This window comes from Hemicordylus capensis, chromosome 2 (assembly GCF_027244095.1).
Source record: "Hemicordylus capensis ecotype Gifberg chromosome 2, rHemCap1.1.pri, whole genome shotgun sequence".
NCBI lineage: Eukaryota > Metazoa > Chordata > Lepidosauria > Squamata > Cordylidae > Hemicordylus > Hemicordylus capensis.
In genome coordinates, this window is record NC_069658.1 from 110,503,112 (window position 1) to 110,522,651 (window position 19,540).

The 19,540-nt window shown below is 45.1% G+C and overlaps 1 protein-coding gene across 3 annotated transcripts in view; it reads right to left on the bottom strand.

The window, feature by feature from the left end:
• The window catches only part of GLIS3 (GLIS family zinc finger 3), a 274,079-nt gene that overhangs the window by 249,963 nt on the left and 4,576 nt on the right, over positions 1–19,540 (bottom strand). For 2 of the 3 annotated variants that reach the window (XM_053300409.1, XM_053300407.1), the window contains exon 1: positions 9,893–10,308. The exons of the other annotated variant lie outside the window; for it this stretch is intronic. The gene's annotated coding sequence lies outside the window, so the exon portion shown is untranslated. Of the gene's footprint in view, positions 1–9,892; positions 10,309–19,540 lie in introns of those variants that run through there. 3 annotated transcript variants of the gene reach the window in all.

The window sequence follows — 19,540 nt, forward strand, 5'->3', positions numbered from 1 at the left end:
AGATCAGCCACATCCCCTGAGGTGAGTACCTTACACTGCTCACACATGGAGTCTCCCATTCATATGCAATCAGGGCAGACCCTGCTTAGCAAAGGGGACAAGTCATGCTTGCTACCACAACACCATCTCCCCTGTACAGGTAAGGCTGAGAAGACTTTCAGATACAACTGAGTCCCTTTTGTTTATGTTTAAGGTAAGCACTGAGGCCAAAGCCACAGAAGCAAGGAAACAATCAAACAGGGCTTCTTCTTCTTCTTTTTGGCCTCCATCATAGATACTCATCATGCCATTGCACAACTCAAGACAAAACATACTTACATCTGCCTTAGTATCTGTGCAAAAAAATTCCTCATTCCCTTTACTCACAGATAAATTGGATATCCCTTTAGATCCTTCCTCTTCTGACTCAACATAATGACTCAGGGAAAGACTCAGGCTACAAGACTGACTCAGATTGTTCAGTGAACTTAATTCAGAAAGCAGGTCTAGAACACATTCCAGAGAAGTAGCTGTGTAAGTCTGTTAGAGCAATAGCAAAAAGGAGTCTTGTTGGCACCTTGGACTAAATTATTATGAAGTCCATTTCATCAGATGCATGAAGTGCATCCTCAATTAGCAAGCACTTGCAAGCACTGAGCTCGTGCTCACAACCTTACTGGAGGACGTGTGGGTAGACTGTGGGGAAGGCAGGAGCTCGCCTGCCTTCCCCGAAAGATGAGCAGCCACTGTCATAGGAACATAGGAAGCTGCCATATACTGAGTCAGACCATTGGTCTATCTAGCTCAGTATTGTCTTCACAGACTGGCGGTGGCTTCTCCAAGGTCGCAGGCATGAATCTCTCTCAGCCCTATCTTGGAGATGCCAGGGAGGGAACTTGGAACCTAGATGCTCTTCCCAGAGCAGCTCCATCCCCTGAGGGGAATACCTTACAGTGCTCACCCATGTAGCCTCCCATTCAAATGCAACCAGGGCAGACCCTGCTTAGCTAAGGGGACAAGTCATGTTTGCTTCCACAAAACCAGCTCTCCTTCCATGACAGTGCCTACTGTCAACTGCCATGTGCTAACTACACCCCCCTCCCACCCGCAAGGCAGTGGGGTACTACTCAGTCTATGTTCCAGGTTTTCCTCCAAGTGTTTAGACTCGTTGGTGTCTAATCACCTTTCCTCATAATTAATCCCTATGAGGATTCATTACACACCAAAGTGTCCAAACACCCCCCAAACTCCTAAAACATAAACTGAGCACCCAGCGGGTTGTGGGTTGCGGGGCTGTTGGAACATGGGATGCCACTAATTCCCCACCTGCAAAGCAATGAGGGTGTCCTCTCCTCTGTCCTCTCCTCTTCTGCACTGCATGCCCACCTGAGCAGCAGTGTGGTGGAGGAAGATGCTGGGAATGGGAGGACTTCTCCGCTTCAGCATCCCAGGGTGCCCCTGGCCATGACCACAGCGGCTGCTCTCGTTAGAACAGCCACCACACTCAGCATTGCCACTTCCCCCCAGCTCATTGCTGGAAGTGGCGGCGGGCCAGTGGAAGTAGTTTAACCTGGTGTCAATTGTCCAGATGATCGCCGGCCGAGGTTAAATGAACCACAGGTTCACTTAACCTCGGCCAAATGCTGAGTTTGAAAGTGGAACTTCGTGTGGGTGCAATGCCGGAAGCGACCTTGCTCCCAGCGCTTCACATGTACAGCCTCCTAACCCAGGATCCAAAAGGTGTAAAATGAAAAGCTCAAATGTATACAAGATAAGCTTGATTACCACTCACAATAGCCATAAGTGATTCAGGGGCATAGCTAGGGGAGAGGGGGCCGGTGTTCACCCCTCTCTCTGGCAGCCCCTCGGAGTGATGGAGACAATGAAGAACATAGGAAGGGGTGGAGCTGGGGGCCCTCAGGAGCTGGGGGGCCCCAAGCTATTTTAACCCATCTGCTCAATTATAGCTACACCTCTGAATTGATTATATTACCCACTTCCTAGTTTTGCTATGTTAATAACCATGTATAGTAAGAGACTGGCCCTAAAGGGAATCCAGCTTACTGAACAACATGGTATCAGCAACTTCATTTCTATTTATTTCAGTTGATTTAAATACATAGCTATTACAATTATTTTACACCTGCACTTAAGATGTGTATTGGGGCGGTCGGGGGGGGGGAGGGATCAAGTAGGTAAAGACAAGGCTAACTTATGACCTCCCAACCTATTCAAAATAGGAACTCTACACATGCATTTTCCTTGGAGGTCTCAATCTTTTATTGGTTGAAGTTGTGATGCTAAGCACAAATATATATGGAATGGGCAGTTACACTTCCACAATCACTCTTTTTCAGAGTACAATTTTTAAAATGTGCTCCTAAAAAGGAGTTTATAAATGATACCTACTTATGGGGGTGGGGGTGGAAATGACTTCAAAAATCTAAATTAGATGTGACAAGTCAGAATCAAGGCTGCAAGAATATCTGGAGTTCTATCTCTAAACTAGGAAAAGTAAATTTCCCATTTGGGATTGCAGAGTCTTGCAGGCAGGAGTCATCCACTGTTTGTCCATATGTTTTTAATCTTCTGACATGGAAGAATATATTAATGAGAAAGCACTTTTGCACTGACTCATTTGAATAGTCACTGAAACAGAAACTTTCTACTATCATTACCCACATATATGACAAATTATGAGTACACAGGCCCGGTCCAAGTCCCCCGGCACTTCAGGGGCATGATGAGCCACTGTCCCGCTATGGCACTCAGAAAAAACCATGTGCCAATTTCCCTCCACCTTGATCAGAGGTGTAGCAAGGTTGGAGTGGACCCTGGAACACAAAGTGAAGATGGTCCCCTGCCCTCCACCCACCTTCTTCAGGGAGAGAGCAAAGAGCAAGCTGTCACCCAGCTGGTGGGCCCTGCCTCCCTCAGGGGCCCAGGCACATTGCCCCCCCCTTTCAGTGGTAGCTATGCCCCTGACAATTCTCCCCAACATCCCCACAACAGTACCCCCACTACCCCATCTCTCCTGGTAGCAGCGGCGACTCCCACTTGTCCTGCTCCTGATCTTTTGTGTCCCCTGCTAACTGCTAACTGAGCAAAGAGGAACCTTTTTAAAGCGGTGGTTCTCTTTATTTAGCAGTGGGAGAGCAACTAGCCCTATCCAACCCCAGCACAGTATTCCTCCAGTGGCTGCTGGTGGTGTCTATCTTATGTTTCTTTTTTAGATTGTGAGCCCTTTGGGGACAGGGATCCATCTTTCTTTCTTTCTTTCTTTCTTTCTTTCTTTCTTTCTTTCTTTCTTTCTTTCTTTATTTCTTTATTTATTTATTTATTTATTTATTTATTATTTCTCTATGTAAACCACTTTGGAAAAATGGACACTTCTGTTGAAAAGCTCTGTGTGTGTGTGTGTGTGTGTGTGTATAGTAGTAGTTTTGTTAAGGCAAGGAAAGGGGCCGAAGGCAGTGTGTGGAGGACCCCATTTTTCCTTCTGCTCCATTCCCTGCCCACTTCCTTGCAGGGCATGAGCAAGTGGGAGGAGGAAGTGCAGCACAGTGGAAGCATGAGCACTGCTGTCGCCACTGCTGCCATCACCAGTGGTACCCATCTGCCATCTGCCCGCAAATGAGGCAGGCAAGTGGGGGCAGCAAGCAGGCAGTTAATCCACTGTCCCCACCAATGCGCCGCCTGAGGCAGCAGCATCACTTCATTTCACTAGCAGGCCAACTCTGGGAGTACGCATGAGTAGCAAGGGAAGAATTTGTGTTTTTACTTAGTTGAGATCTAAACAACATTCTGCAATATGGCGACAGAAGTACCAGCAACTACAATCTACAACTTCTGACTACTGTCTACCAATGACTGTGATTGCTGGTCTTGGGGTTGCTGCAGAGATAACACAATAAGGAAGATATCCTTTTAAACTACCTAAATTGCATTGTGTAAATGTAAAAATGTAAAGACAATACTGGTAACATCAAAATCTGTGGGTTTAGGGGGGTCGTCAGTTTAAAGTTAATATATCAATATTTAATGGTCAACATGATGAACAATGTGACGCTGGCATTCCTGACAGGCCGGCACTGCTGCACACATGGAAGCCAGCCCTGGCAGTATTGCACAAGAGGAAAGTTGCACAACTACTTAGAAGAGCATGCCTGCAATTTGCACAGTGCTGCTTACAGTGGAAACAATGTAAGTTCTGCTGTGCAAGTGCACATATGTGCTGTTTTAAGTACAGATGGCCCTCATTATTTGCAGGGGTTCCATTCTCGCCTATAAGCACAAAATGGAAAGAGCTAATAACAATATCTTATCCCTATAGGAATCTAGGGGTTAGGTTCCTAACACAAAAGCCCCCCCCCCCAATAAAAGGTAAGGGAGACTGAAATAAGAGAAAAAAGCAGGTCTACAGCAATGCCCCCGACAAACCCTGACAACAGTTGAATATTCACCAAATTTTTCTTTTTTAAGAAGAGCCATAAAATGGCTCTCTGCTGTAAAATGGCCACTGGCATGACATTGGAAATCATTTCCAGGTCATTTCTGGCCACTCAAAACCACAGAGAGACGAATTTTGCCTATTTTTCTACTCGTGGATAAAGAAACTGAGTCTCTAAGACATAACCACGCATACGCAAAACCACAGTCCACAAGTCTGTGGATAACAAAGCCCACCTATAGTTGCAACTGTGATCTTGTGCAACACCGCCAGGGCTGGCTTCCATGTGTGCAGCAGTGCCAGGCTACTGGGAACTCTGGGATTGCCTTGCACATGATGTTGGCCAATATATATTACCAAAATTCCACAATGGACATGTATGCATATACCTAAACTTGGTAGTAAAATAGTATGAGGAAACATTCTCGTGACTAGCTTTAGCCATGCAAAAAGGGTTGCATTATAATATACTGTGCAGGAGAAGGAAAGGAAAAATATCCCTACTGTGCCTTCTTCCCTCTATACTTTTGATGAGGGTGGGGAAACCAATGGACGTTACCACTGTAGACTGTACCAGAAGTAGGATGATTGGGAGAACACATCTCCCCAGACATGTATCTTGTCTCCCCTCCACCACACTCCTACCTATTGTTGGACCCCTATGTCAAGGGTTTCCAGCAGAGGGTACTAGTACTTCTGAGGTACTTGAAGGACTCCCAAGGGGTATTCAGAGGCCTCCTTCTTACTCACACAGTAGCTGCACAATTATTTCCGATCTGGGGATCACTGGCTTGAAACTGATGCATCCTTAGCAATGTATCTGCTGCAGAAGGAGAGGGAGGAGGGTAAAGATGATTCTCTTCTGCTCCTGATTGGCTGGCTACGTGCTGAAACTCCCCTCGGCCTTAATGACAGGCTTCAGAATATCAGCACTGAATACTCCAATTAATTTCACTCATGAGTAACTTATTCTGGATGTAAGCCAATGACTTATAACTGTAATGTGTGTGTGTGTGAAACATTTGTATTGTACACTAAAAATTTCTATGGGGTTTGCGGCAGAAGTGGTACCCTTGTTAAAAAGAGTTGAGAACCCCTGCCCTGTTTTAACTTGGAAAGCAGTTTTTACACAGTCAGACTCTACGGTTCTCACTTCTGTTTATGGGCTCACTTCTGTTTATGTTTAAGATGAAAACATTAATGTGAAATCAAATTGCGGTTGATTCAAGTCTGCCTGTTTCTTGAGGAGAATGACTGGAAAACAGTGTTACACCACATCTTTCTTGGAGGCCTTCAGGAGAGCCTTAATGACCCATCTTTTTAGCCTGGCTTTTAATGATATCTAGTTTTAATTTTCATTTTAATCTGGTTTAAATGTTTTTTTAACTTTAATTGCTTTATTATGTGGTTTTTATTTTAATATAAACCACCCTGAGCCACTTTAGGAAGGGTGGTATATAAACTTGAGTATATAAATAAATAAATAAATATGCCGTTACTTTTCTTTCAGAGCTCTAAAATGAGAGACAAAGTTCACATCTCCAGAAATGCACTTTGCCCCTTCTGTGCCCCACAATTCCCCCCCCCCTGATGCTGTTGCTGAATATTATTAAACATTTGTATTCATTATGTGTACAGAAGAATTGTGGTAGTAAAAACTAAGAAATGGTGGAGAAAACACAAACTAGAGCTTCCTACAGCATTGGGCAACTATCATTGGACTATTCTGCTTCCCCATTGATTAATTTCTATGAAGAGAGGCTCTGCTTAGATCTGAACTGACAGACCACCCAGGTGACTTACTGAATGCTGGGCATTTCAATTATTCTTAGAATTAAAAAGCTTCTATAAGGTTAGAGGAAATAGATGTATTTGTTTATAAATGGCATGAATGACACATTTAAAGATTCATGTGTGCAAATGTATCATCTTATATGACAGGGAGCATGAATGCATGCAGTCAGAAAGGAGGATAGAAATGCAATAAAAATAGGATATTCAAAAGCTGAGAAAATGAAGGGGATGCTGAATATGCTCCTCACTTGGTTCGCCATTTGACCTAAGAACAGTCATACTCAGAAACTTAAACATCCAGCCTCCTTACCCCAGGGGTGTGTGTGTGTGTGTGTGTGTGTGTGTGAGAGAGAGAGAGAGAGAGAGAGAGAGAGAGAGAGAGAGAGAGAGAGAGAGAGAATATGCTGGCTGCCAGCTGCATGAGCAAAGAAACTTGCATATGCTAAGAAGCAGTCTCCTCCTTATTGTTACTTCACATGTTCCAACACAGCCAAAACAAGTTTTGGGCTGAGCCTGACTGATCTTATACTCTGATACTTGAGAAACAGTCCAGCAGGCCATCGAGCAATCAGTGGTACCATTTCCTAAAATATGTCAATAATACCCAAGTAACATCAGTAATTAGTGCTGATAGGTAAAGGCCATAACATTAAACTAATTATTCAGTAAGCATTTTCTACCCACTCATTGGCATTTATTTTATTTACAACAGCAATATATCAACATTGAGGGCCAAACTAGACATGACACAGGAGATCAGGGAGTCGAATCTCCCATACGCAGCCCTATGCTGATGCTTTAAAGAAACAGGGTGCTCTTGTACAGGGTATTTAACTCTTCCTCCCCCACCCCCCGCCTTTTTCTTCAATTAAAACCACACATACCCGTATCTGCCACCAGCCATGGGGGGAGAAAGACTACATTCTTTGAGTGTATCTTCCCACCACCACTACTTTCCTCCATGACGGTAATGGTAGCTATGAGGAGCAGTTTGCATCAAGGAAAGAGCGCAGGAGAAAAGGGTGCTAGTTCCCCAATCCTCAGTCCATAGCAGCTGCACAAGTCTGATATTTTTTTTTTAAGTGATTCCCATTGTGGATCTCTCATATCACATCCAGTTTGCCCCCAACTGCCCAGATTACAGAAAGTGGTGGTTTTAAAAAGAATAGTTATCAGCTGATTTTGCTCCTCCCCCCCCCCCCGCAAGCCGTGTTGAGTGAAACAAGAATAACCAGTGATCATAACCTTGTTCTGTTCTGAAGAAATGGGTGGGGGTGGAGGGGAAGGGTGAAACATGCACGTGTATTTAAGATATAAATATAGTGACCAGAATGGATTTAAATGAACATTTGCAGCATGGCAGCCACTTTAAAAATACCAGATGGTACCTATTGAGAGGTGGCTGTCAGGTCCACTTCCGATAAAAGTCACTCTTCTGTTATCAGCTCCCAGATTTGGTTAATCTATCTATCTATCTATCTATCTATCTATCTATCTATCTATCTTTATATTTATATCCTGCTCTTCCTCCAAGGAGTCCAAAGTCGTGTACATGGTTATTTTTATCCTCACGACAACCCTATGAGGTCGGTTAGGCTGAGTTAGGTGACTAGCCAAAAGTCACTCAGTGAGTTCCATGGTTGAATGGGGCTTTGAACTCAGGTCTCCCTGGTCCTAATGAAGCACTGGTAATGTCTAAAATTCATGCCAGTCACAGGGGTTCATCCCATGCCAGTATCAGGTAGCACCAATGTGAGGATGCTATAAGTGCAACATGGAAACTGACCACAGGTTTTTGACAACCATACTGTAAAGATAATAGTTGGACTAGGTCTCAGTTGCTCCTAGCTGTTTGTTGAAGTATATATTGCCAAGTCCAGTTTATTTTCTGGGCTTCTGAGACATTTTAGGAGTATGGCCACATTCACTTTGTCGCCAGTGAAAGCACATGATTCCCACTTTGCCACAAAATTAAAGCTGCTATAGTACATTGTTAATACTGCAGTCTGCAACCCTGAGCACACTTACTATGGAGACATTGCCATTTAACTCAGTGGCATGCTTTGGATTGTGCTTTGGCATATGGCCCCCATGCTGCAAATATTTGCTTTAATCACTCAGTGGCCTTTCCTGGAGTGGAAAATGAGTTCATCATTCAGCTCCCACTGTCTTCTTAATGCAAAAGACTGCGTCTGCAGAGAGTGCCAAGATCAGGACATCCTTACTGGGGGACTGCTTCATTTCTAAAATGTAAAAACTCACTGCATTCAAGATGCTAAGATCCCAGATGTACTGGGTTGGTTGTCATGAGAGAATGTCACTCTGGACATGTTCAAAGGCATTTCTTTCTTCTTACTTCACTTGCAAAGACTTGAAATATGCAGCAATACTAGTGCTGTTCCCAAAAGATAAGTTGGATAAGGGAGCAGCAGCTGTGTCCCTTACTGCTGCCCAAGAGGGAGTACAGCCAGCGAAACGCTATAACAGGCACTTCCCCCCAACTTCTAACCCGATCTGGACAACTCCTCACACCCCACCACCTTCGCCTGCCTGTCCCACTACACACTTAAATTCCCAAAACCATCACAAGGCGCTTCTGTAAACTGGCTGCATCACTGCAGACTTCGGGCTCAGGCCGTGTCTAAAGTGAAAAACACCTGCTTTCTAAACTCCAGGTTTTTCAACCCTAATGCCATTCTTTTCCTACTTTGATTAAAGGCAAGATGATCGAGAGACTGTAGCGAAGCTTCTACCGTCCAGATCTGTTCAGAGTGCTGAAGATAGCGGAGACACATAAAACATGAGGAGACTGAGAAAACTGCCAGTGTCCGTATCTTAAAACTTCAAGTGCAGAGAGTGAACCCTCCCCCGCACACGACCCGCTCACCGCGATCCGCTCTTCCAGGAAAAGTGAAGGAAATGTGGAGAAGAGAAATCAAATGCCCCCCCCCCCAGCTTAATCATCAACAAGATGACAAATCTCCCGAAGGGAATATTTGTCTCAACTTTTTCAGACACTGTTCTCTCCCCTCCCATTTCCCCAGCAGACTTTGAAAAACTTGAGAGAACAAATGAGACAAGTAAGAGAAAAGGAGCGAGATCTGGAGGATAATGGTTTCCAAAAGTAATCAAAGGAAGGAAATAAACATCGAGTCTCTCGATAGATAGATAGATAGATAGATAGATAGATAGATAGATAGATAGATAGATATGAACCATTCTGCGCGGGAGTGACACTAGTAAAACTAAGCCTTTTCGCTGAAGGCGTGACAGTGATTTTAGGCTGCAACGTATAATAGGCTAAAAAATACTCATAACACAGGGATCGCATTAAGAAATCTGTAGTAAAAAGGGCAGATAAGTGGTGTCAGTCCACTCCAGATCTTTAAACATTAAAGAAGCATCTGTTGTACTTAAAGCAAAAATTTCCCCCTTCCCTTCCCAAGCTGGCAAAAGTTTACGCCACTACTACAAACTGTCGAGATTTTTTGTTGTGTCTGCAGAGACTTCGCCCACTTCCCGAGGCTCGCTTGTTGTCAATTAACCGCCCCTTCCTGTGATAATAAGCGAGCCAGGTTGCCTCCGGCTCCAAGACTCAGCAGCAGTAGCAGCAGCCGCCCTTGGGGGCCCGGGCGGCGCCTTCTGCCCCCAGCCAAGATCCTTCCTTACCCTCTCTTATGCCATGGCGCTCTTCAGGTCCTTTCCCACGGGCTCGGGACTGACCAGTGAGGCGAAGGCGTCCTGCTCTCGCCCTTGTGCTGTAGTGGCCCTGAGAAGCCGCCACCGCCGCCAAAGTGGGGCTTCCAAGAGTCCAACTCCGGAGCCTCCTTACTCCTGCGGCAGCCGTAGTGGCATTTCTGAAGGGCGTCCCCTTGCTGCGGTGCGCTAGGTCAGGTCCCGCTTTTTCTTTTGTGCCTGCGAGCAAAGTTCCTATGGCAGCATCCACTTACCAGGTAACCAGGCTTTCCACAACAAAGCTCCAGGTGCATATGTGCCCTGACCAACACAGCCCCCCCCCCCCCCAGCGCGCGCGCGCACACACACACACACCCGCTTGCAATGCCCCGTCCCTCTCTCCCCGGGATATGCAAGAGTGGCCGCAGCTACTCGCAAGGAGACAACTGCTGCTTCAAGAAGAGCAACTCGGGCTCCAGCTCTCCCAGCCAGCCTGTGACAAGTTCTTCTCCTTTGGAACAGGAACAGTTTCCATCAGAGGAGCTGCGGCGGCGGGTGGGGTGGGGTGGGAAGCCTACAGCCTGGGCGAGCGCGAGGGAGATGTGGTTGCGAAGGGTGGAAAGCGCCCCTTTCCCTCTCTGGGCCCAGGTTTTCTCATCTCGGGACTCCCCCCCCCCGCCTTCTCCCCTGCCCCACTTTCCCTTGCAGTCCCCAGGTTGGGCTCCAGCTGGCTTTGTATGACTGAGGGGATGCTCCTCGTTCAACTGGAGAGGCAGGCTGGCTGGCTTATGGGGGAAAGTTTCGAGTCTTGCGGCGGATCTCCCACCTCCCGCACCCCGCTAATCAACTCTGCATGGGAGGACGAGGGAGAGGGGGCACGCGTCTCTAGCTGCGGCGCTGCCCGTGCTTTTCTGAGGGCTGTCTGGGTGCTGCTTGTGCACGGACTATGGAGGGTGGGCGTGCAGGCAGCGAAGAGAAGAGCGTGAGTGAGCGCGCGTGAGGGCAGCCAGCAGCCTGTCGAGTGCCAGAGCCCGGAGGGGGAGGGGGACCAGGCGGGAAACTGGCCAGCCCGAGTTCGCGAAGGCAAAGACCGAGCCAGCTCTCCCCCCCCTCACGTCCACACTGGCAAATGAGTCACCCGGGCAGCCGGGAAAGCCTGTGACACTGGCCGGGGGGAGGGGGCGGGTTAGACGCGTTCCTGACTTCCCCAGCAATGCTTGTGTCTCTCTTACTTCATGATGTAAAAATGCCCAATGTCCTTCTTCCTTACATCATGTTTCCCTTTTCTCATCCCCAACGTCGATTCCTATTACTGCGCCGCGTTAGCAAGCGAGCTCTCACAGGCACATACCGTCCAAATGTAATTGCAGAAAAGGGACACGTCATATAACAATCATTTAAATATAGTAGCCCAAGATGAACTTCTCGGCTAGGAAGAGATGAACAAAAGAAATGGTTCTGAATTCAGTGCCAAGGTTGACTGTCGAGTTTCTTTCACTGCCTCCGTAGGAGTATATGGCTCGGATACAGACATGCAGACCTATCCTATGCACCTTTACTCAGAACGGAAATGTAAAAATTAAAAATAAAATAATACCTCTTCGAGTTACAGAACCAGAGCATAATTGTAGTTCCTTCCACTTATATGTAAGGTCCCATTGTTTTGTTTGTTTTGTATATCTCCAAGAACAATGCTGCTGGCATTAATTAAATTTGAAGAAGTAGTCATTTTAAAAGATTAGGAACAAAGAAGTAACAATTTTTAAAATGTTTTAAAATGTGGACTAATTTTTTGTGACTGGGAGAAAGAAAGCCTCAGAGTTTGGGAGGGGGAAAGTAACCTTCTCCTTAGTACAATGCATGTGCTGGGAGAAGGAAAACCTTGGAGTTCAGGAGAAAGGAAATAAGTTGTTACTCCTTAGCATACTTCATGCTGGAGAGAAGGGAACAGGAGGAAAGAAAAACTCCATTCCATAGTCCATGGGTTTGGAGCTCAAGCACCAGTTAAACTCATGCCAAGCCTGTCCTCATCCATAGAAGCATGCAGGAGATTTGCTCAGTAGCACAAAAGAAACAAATAGCCCCACACTACAGGAAATCACTGCAGACCAGCAGGTCCATCATTACATACAACGTCATAGGAAGCTGTCATACTGAGTCAGACCATGGTCCTTCTAGCTCAGTATTGTCTACCCAGACTGACGGTGGCTTCTCTAAGGCTACAAGCAGGAGTTTTCCCCAGCCCTATCTGGAGATGCCAGGGAGGGAACTTTGGATCTTCTGTATGCAAGCATGCAGCCACTCTTCCCAGAGTGGCCCCATTTCCTAATGGCAATATCTTACAGTGCTCACAGGTAGTCTCCCATGCAAATGAAAACCAGGGTGCACCCTGCTTAGCAAATAGGATAATGCTGGCTTGCTATCACAAGACCAGCTCTCAAGCCTACTTCACAAAAATGATATATACTCGCATATTATATTATGTTATGTTATGTTATGTTATGCTATGCTATGCTATGCTATGTTATTTTATTTTATTTATTTATTTATTTATTTATTTATTTGATTTCTATGCCGCCCTTCCAAAAATGGCTCAGGGCGGTTTACACAGAGAAATAATAAATGAATACATAAGATGGATCCCTGTCCCCAAAGGGCTTACAATCTAAAAAGAAACAAAAGATAGACACCAGCAACAGTCACTGGAGGTACTGTGCTGGGGGTGGATAGGGCCAGTTACTCTCCCCCTGCTAAATAAAAATCACCACATTAAAAGGTGCCTCTTTGCCAAGTTAGCAGGGGTATAGAGGACATCTTCTCAATTATGCCAAAACACACAAGGTCTAAAAATGGAGCACACACTCACAGATACCGAAAGAAGTGACCTGAAGGGTTGATCCAATCCTCTTTGGTGTCACCTGCTGCAGGAAATGCCCTGCTCCCTGAAGAGGCTGTCCAATAGCTGGATGTCTGTGCCCCTTCTGGGGCAGGGCTTCCCTCCCCAAAACTGTGCTGCTCTCCATAACTTAGCTCCTGTCTCACTGGCAGCTGTCACTTGGGTCTAGGTGATGATGCTTTCCCAGAAGCAATGTTCCTCCTGCTGCTGCTGCTCTTCCTCCTCTTCCTCTTCCTCCTCACTGGACAATGCAGTTATCAAGTGATGAAAATACTTCCATGAAATCACCGGCAGACAGGTGGCATTCACATGGTGATTGTGGTGTTTTCAGGATTTTCATTGTTATGTATTTTGAAATCAATAGAAACTAATAGCTTTTAACCAACATGTCTAAACAACAAACAAAGCAAATCATACTCATTTTTTAAAAGCAAGTTTAAAAAAAATCTTATTTACTCCATGTTTGTTCTTTGTGCACCAGTAATTAGTGATGGTAGTTACTATTTTTATTAATAATTTCCCAAGCCACATAATTCTTCTCTTTGACAAGTGCCTGGCAAATATTTCTTTCCTCCAGCTCTCTCTCCAACTATATTGGGTCAAAGGCCATGATAAGCAATATATGATCCTGTGCCAGTAAGTAATAGGCTTACAGGCTGATATCTTGTAAGCATTCAGGGTTATAAACAAAAACTCTATACAGTAGGGAAAGACTGGGACCACATTTCTAGTTGGAAATTATTGATTTGTTATTAATTACGTTATTTTCAGGAGAAAATACCTATTTTCTTCATTATCTCTCTCACTCTGAGGGGAGAGGGGCGAACATGGGCCCTCTCTCCCCTAGCTACACCCCTGTAAATACTTCTGAATGCCATGCCTCGGCTGACGCAGCCTACTTAAGCTTTTTTAGGAGATGCATCACACTGATAGAGATGTGCACAAAATGAATTTCGCATTCTGTTTAAAGCTTAAAATGAAACTCAAAACAGCCAAGACGTTTCATCAAAACAAATTCAATGAAACAACTCAAAACATTTTGAGTGTTTCAGCCATAGGGAACAATTGGGGGAACTTGAAACACCACACCAGGGGTGTAACTATAATAGGGCAAGGGGAGACAGTTGTCTGGGGGCCCACTGCCTTGGGGGGCCCCCAGAGGCAAGTCACATGACTGACTCCCCCAGCCGCGCACCTGCCCGGGCTTCCTTCACTTGTATTCATCCTCCGAAATTGATGTGAGTGTTAAGACCTGGAACTATCAGAACAGCATGTCTTTCTCTGGTACCATTAAATGACTTGCATGATCCACAATTTACAAAACCTTTAAAAAATAATTTAGGATGATGTTCTATTGTGGCACATAGGGTGTGTGTGTGTGTGTATGCTTTTTGTTACCACTATTCAGCCTCATTTAAGATTTCTTTACTTCATGAGCTGAGCTTCGGGGGGGGCATTTTAAAATCTTATCTCTGGGTCCACTACAACCTTGCTACGCCCCTGCATCCCACTGTCCCCATGGGTAGCTCCTAGGGATGTGGTAGGGCATGATGGGTGCTACCTACCACCCAACCCACAAAAGAAATGGGCAAGCAGGCAATTTTTTAAAAAAAATTGTTACCCTTTCCCCAAAACCCAGATAGGATCCTATGGCGGTTTGAGGGAAAGAATAAAAATTTGTTTAAAATTGCCTGCTTGCCCATTTCTTTTATGGGTTGGGTGGTAGATAGGATCCATCATGCCCTACCACATAACCCACTTTGGTGTCCCTCGGAGCTACCCATGGGGGACAATGGAATGTTTAAAGTTTCCCCAATCACTCCCTATGGCCAGAACAAGCTGCACCCGGAATGTACACACACAAGTTTGGCATTGCAAATGCAATGTATTTTGGAACCATGACTTGAAAAACACTGGAGACGCACACTGCCAGCCACAGTGCCCCTGCATCATTGGCACAAGTTGCTCTCTCACACGGAATTACGACTCTTTATGTTCCTTCCTAGCATTGCAACAGCTGCCATAGCAGCACCTTTACTTAGCAGCAAGCACAGCCATAAGCTCAACTAGAGCAACTCCAGCCACACTTTTTGACTAAATACACCTTGCAATGCAGATTGCAGAGCAGACCAAAGCAGTGAGTGAAGCACAAGTTAGTCCAGACATAAAGCACATCTCACAGCAAACACCAAGAAAATATTACAGGAGTGGGGGGTGAGCTGCCACTGTCCATTTCTTGCCACAACACCAGCTCACAAACAAAACAAACCACAACTCAAGGAAGGAAGGCACTCAAGTTCTGCCTTTGTCAATCTGAGATCCAGCAAAACTGGATAGTTATAGCAACAATAGCACAGCATATTAGTGCTGAGAAAAGAAAGCCACAAAATCAAATATTCTTTCCTCCTCTCCTGATGTATCCAAGAGAGGCACAGAATAAGGGGTCTTTCTACCTTCCACTCCCTTTGAATAGATTCTGAATTTGAAATCATCTCCTTTTGTGTTCCCCCTCTCATCTCCCTCCCACTTTCTACTGTCCATGGGAATAGCTTCATTGCCTCTGTAACATGGAGGTTCCATATAGCCACTAGGACTAATAGCCAGTGACAGGCCTCGTGGCAACAAGTTCCATAAATTAGTTATCTGCTGTCTACGTGGGGCTGCCTTTGTACGTAGTCCGGAAACTTCACTTGGTTCAGAATGCGGCAGCCAGGTTGGTCTCTGAGTCATCTCGGAGAGACCACATTACTCCTTTGTTGATGGAGTTACACTGGCTGCCAATAGGTTTCCGGGCAAAATACAAAGTGCTAGTCATAACTTATAAAGCCCTTAACGGCTTAGGCCCTGGGTATTTAAGAGAGCGTCTTCTTCACTATGAGCCCCACCGGCCGCTGAGGTCACTTGAGGAGGTCCGTCTCCAGTTGCCACCAACTCGTTTGGTGGCTACACAGAGACGGGCCTTCTCGGCTGCTGCCCCGAGATTGTGGAATGCGGTCCCTGCTGAGATACGATCCTCCCCATCTCTGGCAATTTTCAGAAAACACCTGAAAACACATCTCTTCAACCAGGCTTTCTCAGCTTTTTAAAACTTGTTTTTAAATTGTTCTGATTATTTAATTGTTGTTTTATGATGTTTTTAATCGTTAATCATTGTTTTATGTTTTATAATTTTTGTTTAATTATTAATTGATTTTAATGGTGTTTTAATGTAAACCGCCCTGAGCCTTTTGGAAGGGCAGTATAAAAGTTTTAATTATTAAGAAGAAGAAGAAGAAGAAGAAGAAGAAGAAGAAGAAGAAGAAGAAGAAGAAGAAGAAGAAGAAGCCCCTGCATGGTCAATATTTACACAATATAAGTGGAAAATCAGACATCACCAAGACCTGGCAATGGCTTAAGAATGGCAACTTGAAGAAAGAAACAGAGGGATTAATACTGGCTGCACAAGAACAGGCACTAAGAACAAATGCAATAAGAGCAAAAGTCGAAAAATCCACCACAAACAGCAAGTGCCGCCTTTGTAAAGAAGCAGATGAAACAGTGTACCACCTGATCAGCTGTTGTAAGAAGATAGCACAGACTGACTACAAGCAAAGGCATGACAAGGTAGCAGGGATGATACAGTGGAACATCTGCAAAAAATACAAGCTACCTGTAGCCAAGAATTGGTGGGACCATAAAATTGAAAAAGTTGAAGAAAATGAAGATGTAAAAATATTATGGGACTTCCGACTACAAACAGACAAACATTTGCCACACAATACACCAGATAGAACTGTAGTCGAGAAGAAAGAAAAACTAGTCAAAATAATTGACATAGCAATACCAGGAGATAGCGGAATAGAAGAAAAAGAAATAGAAAAAATCACCAAATACAAAGATCTACTAACTGAAATTGAAAGGCTGTGGCAGAAAAAGACCAAAATAATCCCAGTGGTAATTGGCGCCCTGGGTGCAGTTCCAAAAGACCTTGAAGAGCACCTCAACATCAAAGGGGCCACAGAAATCACCATCAGCCAATTTCAAAAAGCATCTTTACTGGGAACAGCCTATATTCTGCGACGATATCTATAACCATTGACAATAAAATTCTGGCATCCCAGGTCCTTGGGAAGGACTCGATGTCTGGATAAAACAAACCAGTCAATAACACCTGTCTGACTGTGTAAACAAGAAATAATAAATAAATAATAAAGAAGGAATTCCTCCTGCCTATTCTGAATCTCCTCTCTTGCCAACCAATTTCAGTGGATGACCCTGAGTTCTAGTGTTATGAAAGAGGTAGAAAAATTTCTGTCTACTTTGTCCACACCATGCATAATTTTATAAACCACTATCATGTCCCCTGCCCCCTGCTTAGTTGACTTTTTTCTTAAGAGCCCTAAATATGTCTTAATTTTCCTCATAATAGAAGTGTCCCAAGCCCCTATTAATTTTAGGTGCTCTTTTCTGCACCTTTCCCAACGCTACTTCTTCTTTTTTTCCCCAAATGGGGCAATCAGACATGTACACGGTGCCTGACATCCTGAATACTCAAGTGCACATGTTAAAAGGAACTCTGGGGCATGACTGGGGCTTATGCACAACCCCCTCAGTTCCTTTGCATGTGTGCTGCTGCTGCACATATGGGCAAGAAACATCCCCACTTCTGTGCTCTAGAAGCAGCCTGGAAGAAAGAAAACACATTGCTGAGGGTCAATGATGTGTTTCCTCTTACCAGAGCACTTTTGGAGTGTGGGCAAAGTGATGATGTTTCATCCATTTGTGCATCAGTGTGTGTGTAGAGGGCCGGGGGGTGGGGGTGGGGGCTGCACATGACCCCAGTCATACCCTCACAGTCGCTTTATACATGTGTACTTTGGTAGTAAGGATGCCAACCAGTACTCCAAGTACAGCCTCATCATAGATGCTGTTTTACTTTCTATCTTTCCCCCAATAATCCTTAGTGATTATCTTCTTTATATATAATTCGCTAAAGCATACCCGTGGCTAATCCCATGCGTGGCAGCTCTCACAAGAGTTCAGAGAACTGCCGGATAGTGATGGGGATGGGCAGGGGGAAGAAAATGGTGATGGCAGCGGTAGCCATCTGGCCAGCAGGCCAGGGAGATGGCGGTGGTAGGGGGCAAAGGACAGTGCTGGCAGGCGCGAGGATAAAGTGGGGGCAGCCGGAAAAGGCAAGGTGGGTGGGAGAAAATGACAGCGGTGGCGGAGAGCGTGGGCGGGGGAGGAAATGGTGGCGGGGAGAACTAAAAAGTGCCAGCCAGGCCAGCCGGTGAGGAAAAGCAACACCAGCGGACGGTGAGGGCATGCGATAGCCAGGCCCACTGGTGCAGGAAAGTGGACTGGGAGAGGTAGAACGGACTGGTGCTGAAGAGTGGGGGGATTAAGATGGGGAGGAAAGATGGAGAATTAGGGGCACAGATGCTCTGCGCTGAATCAGCTAGTTATTAATAATTCTCTGTTTTCACAGCTAATACACACTGAATTGATGTTTTTGTTGAACTATCCACCACAGCCCAAGATCTCTTTTCTGGTTAGTCACTACCAGTTCAGACCCCATCAGTGTATATGTGGTCTGAATCCCTTCCCTTCCCCCACAACATGCATCACTTTACACTTACGTACTTTTAACCTAATTTACCATATTAGGTTCACTATGAGCTCCACCACCCATTGAGATAATCTGGATAAGTCCATCTGCAGTTGCCACTAGTTCGTCTGGTGGCTTCTTAGGGATGGGCCTTCTCTGTTGCTGCTCCAAGACTTTGGAAGACATTCCCTCCCAAAATAAGAGCCTCCCCACCTCTGACAGCTTTTAAAAAGGCTCTTAAGATGTACTTATTCACCCAAACTTTTTAACTAGAATGGTGGGTTTTAAACTATTTTAATGTCTTAATTTGTTTTATGTTTGCTGTAGCTCACCCAAAGATGTGAGTTTGGAACAATGTACAAATATACTAAATGAATGAATGAATGAATTGATGTTCATCCAGTCTGAAGAGATATTTTTGGATCACTTCACAGTTAGTCTGGGTTTTCATAGTTCTGAACCATTTGGTATCATCCACTAACTTGGTTACTCGCTGATCATCCTTAGCTCCAGAAAACTTAACAGATTGAAAAACTGGCATGCTGTAGTATTTAGAGTGTTGGGCTAGGACTGGGAGTACTCAGGTCCAAATCCCCATTCAGCCATAAAGCTCACTGGCTAACTATGGGCCAGTCATGTATATCTCAGCCTAACCTACCTCACAGGGTTGTTGTGAGGATAAACATAACTATGTGAACCACTCTGTGCTCCTTGGAGGAAGTGTGGAATATAAATGTTAATTTTTTAAAAAAGCACTGTCCCCAGTGTAGATCTTTGATAGACTCCACTTCTTCATTCCCCCTTTGTGAGAACTGTCAAGTTATTCCTACTGTCTGCTTCCTATTTGTTAACCAGTTACAACCCTTAAGAGGTCCCATGACGGCTAAATTTACTCAGGAGACTTTTATGAGGGACTTTGCCAAAGGTTTTTTGAAAACCCAAGTGTACAGTGTGTGTTGATCATCCCTATCCATGCCACTAGGGATGTGCATGGAACCAGTTCAGAGGCCCTTTATGGACCTCTGAACTGGTTCGAAAGACTGGCGGATCAGCCAGTTCGAAGGTGGGGGGATCTCTTTAAGGACAGGGGAGGGTGCTCCTACCCCTGCCACCGCATTTCCCCTGATGGCACTGCCTTTTAAAATGGTCCGGCGGG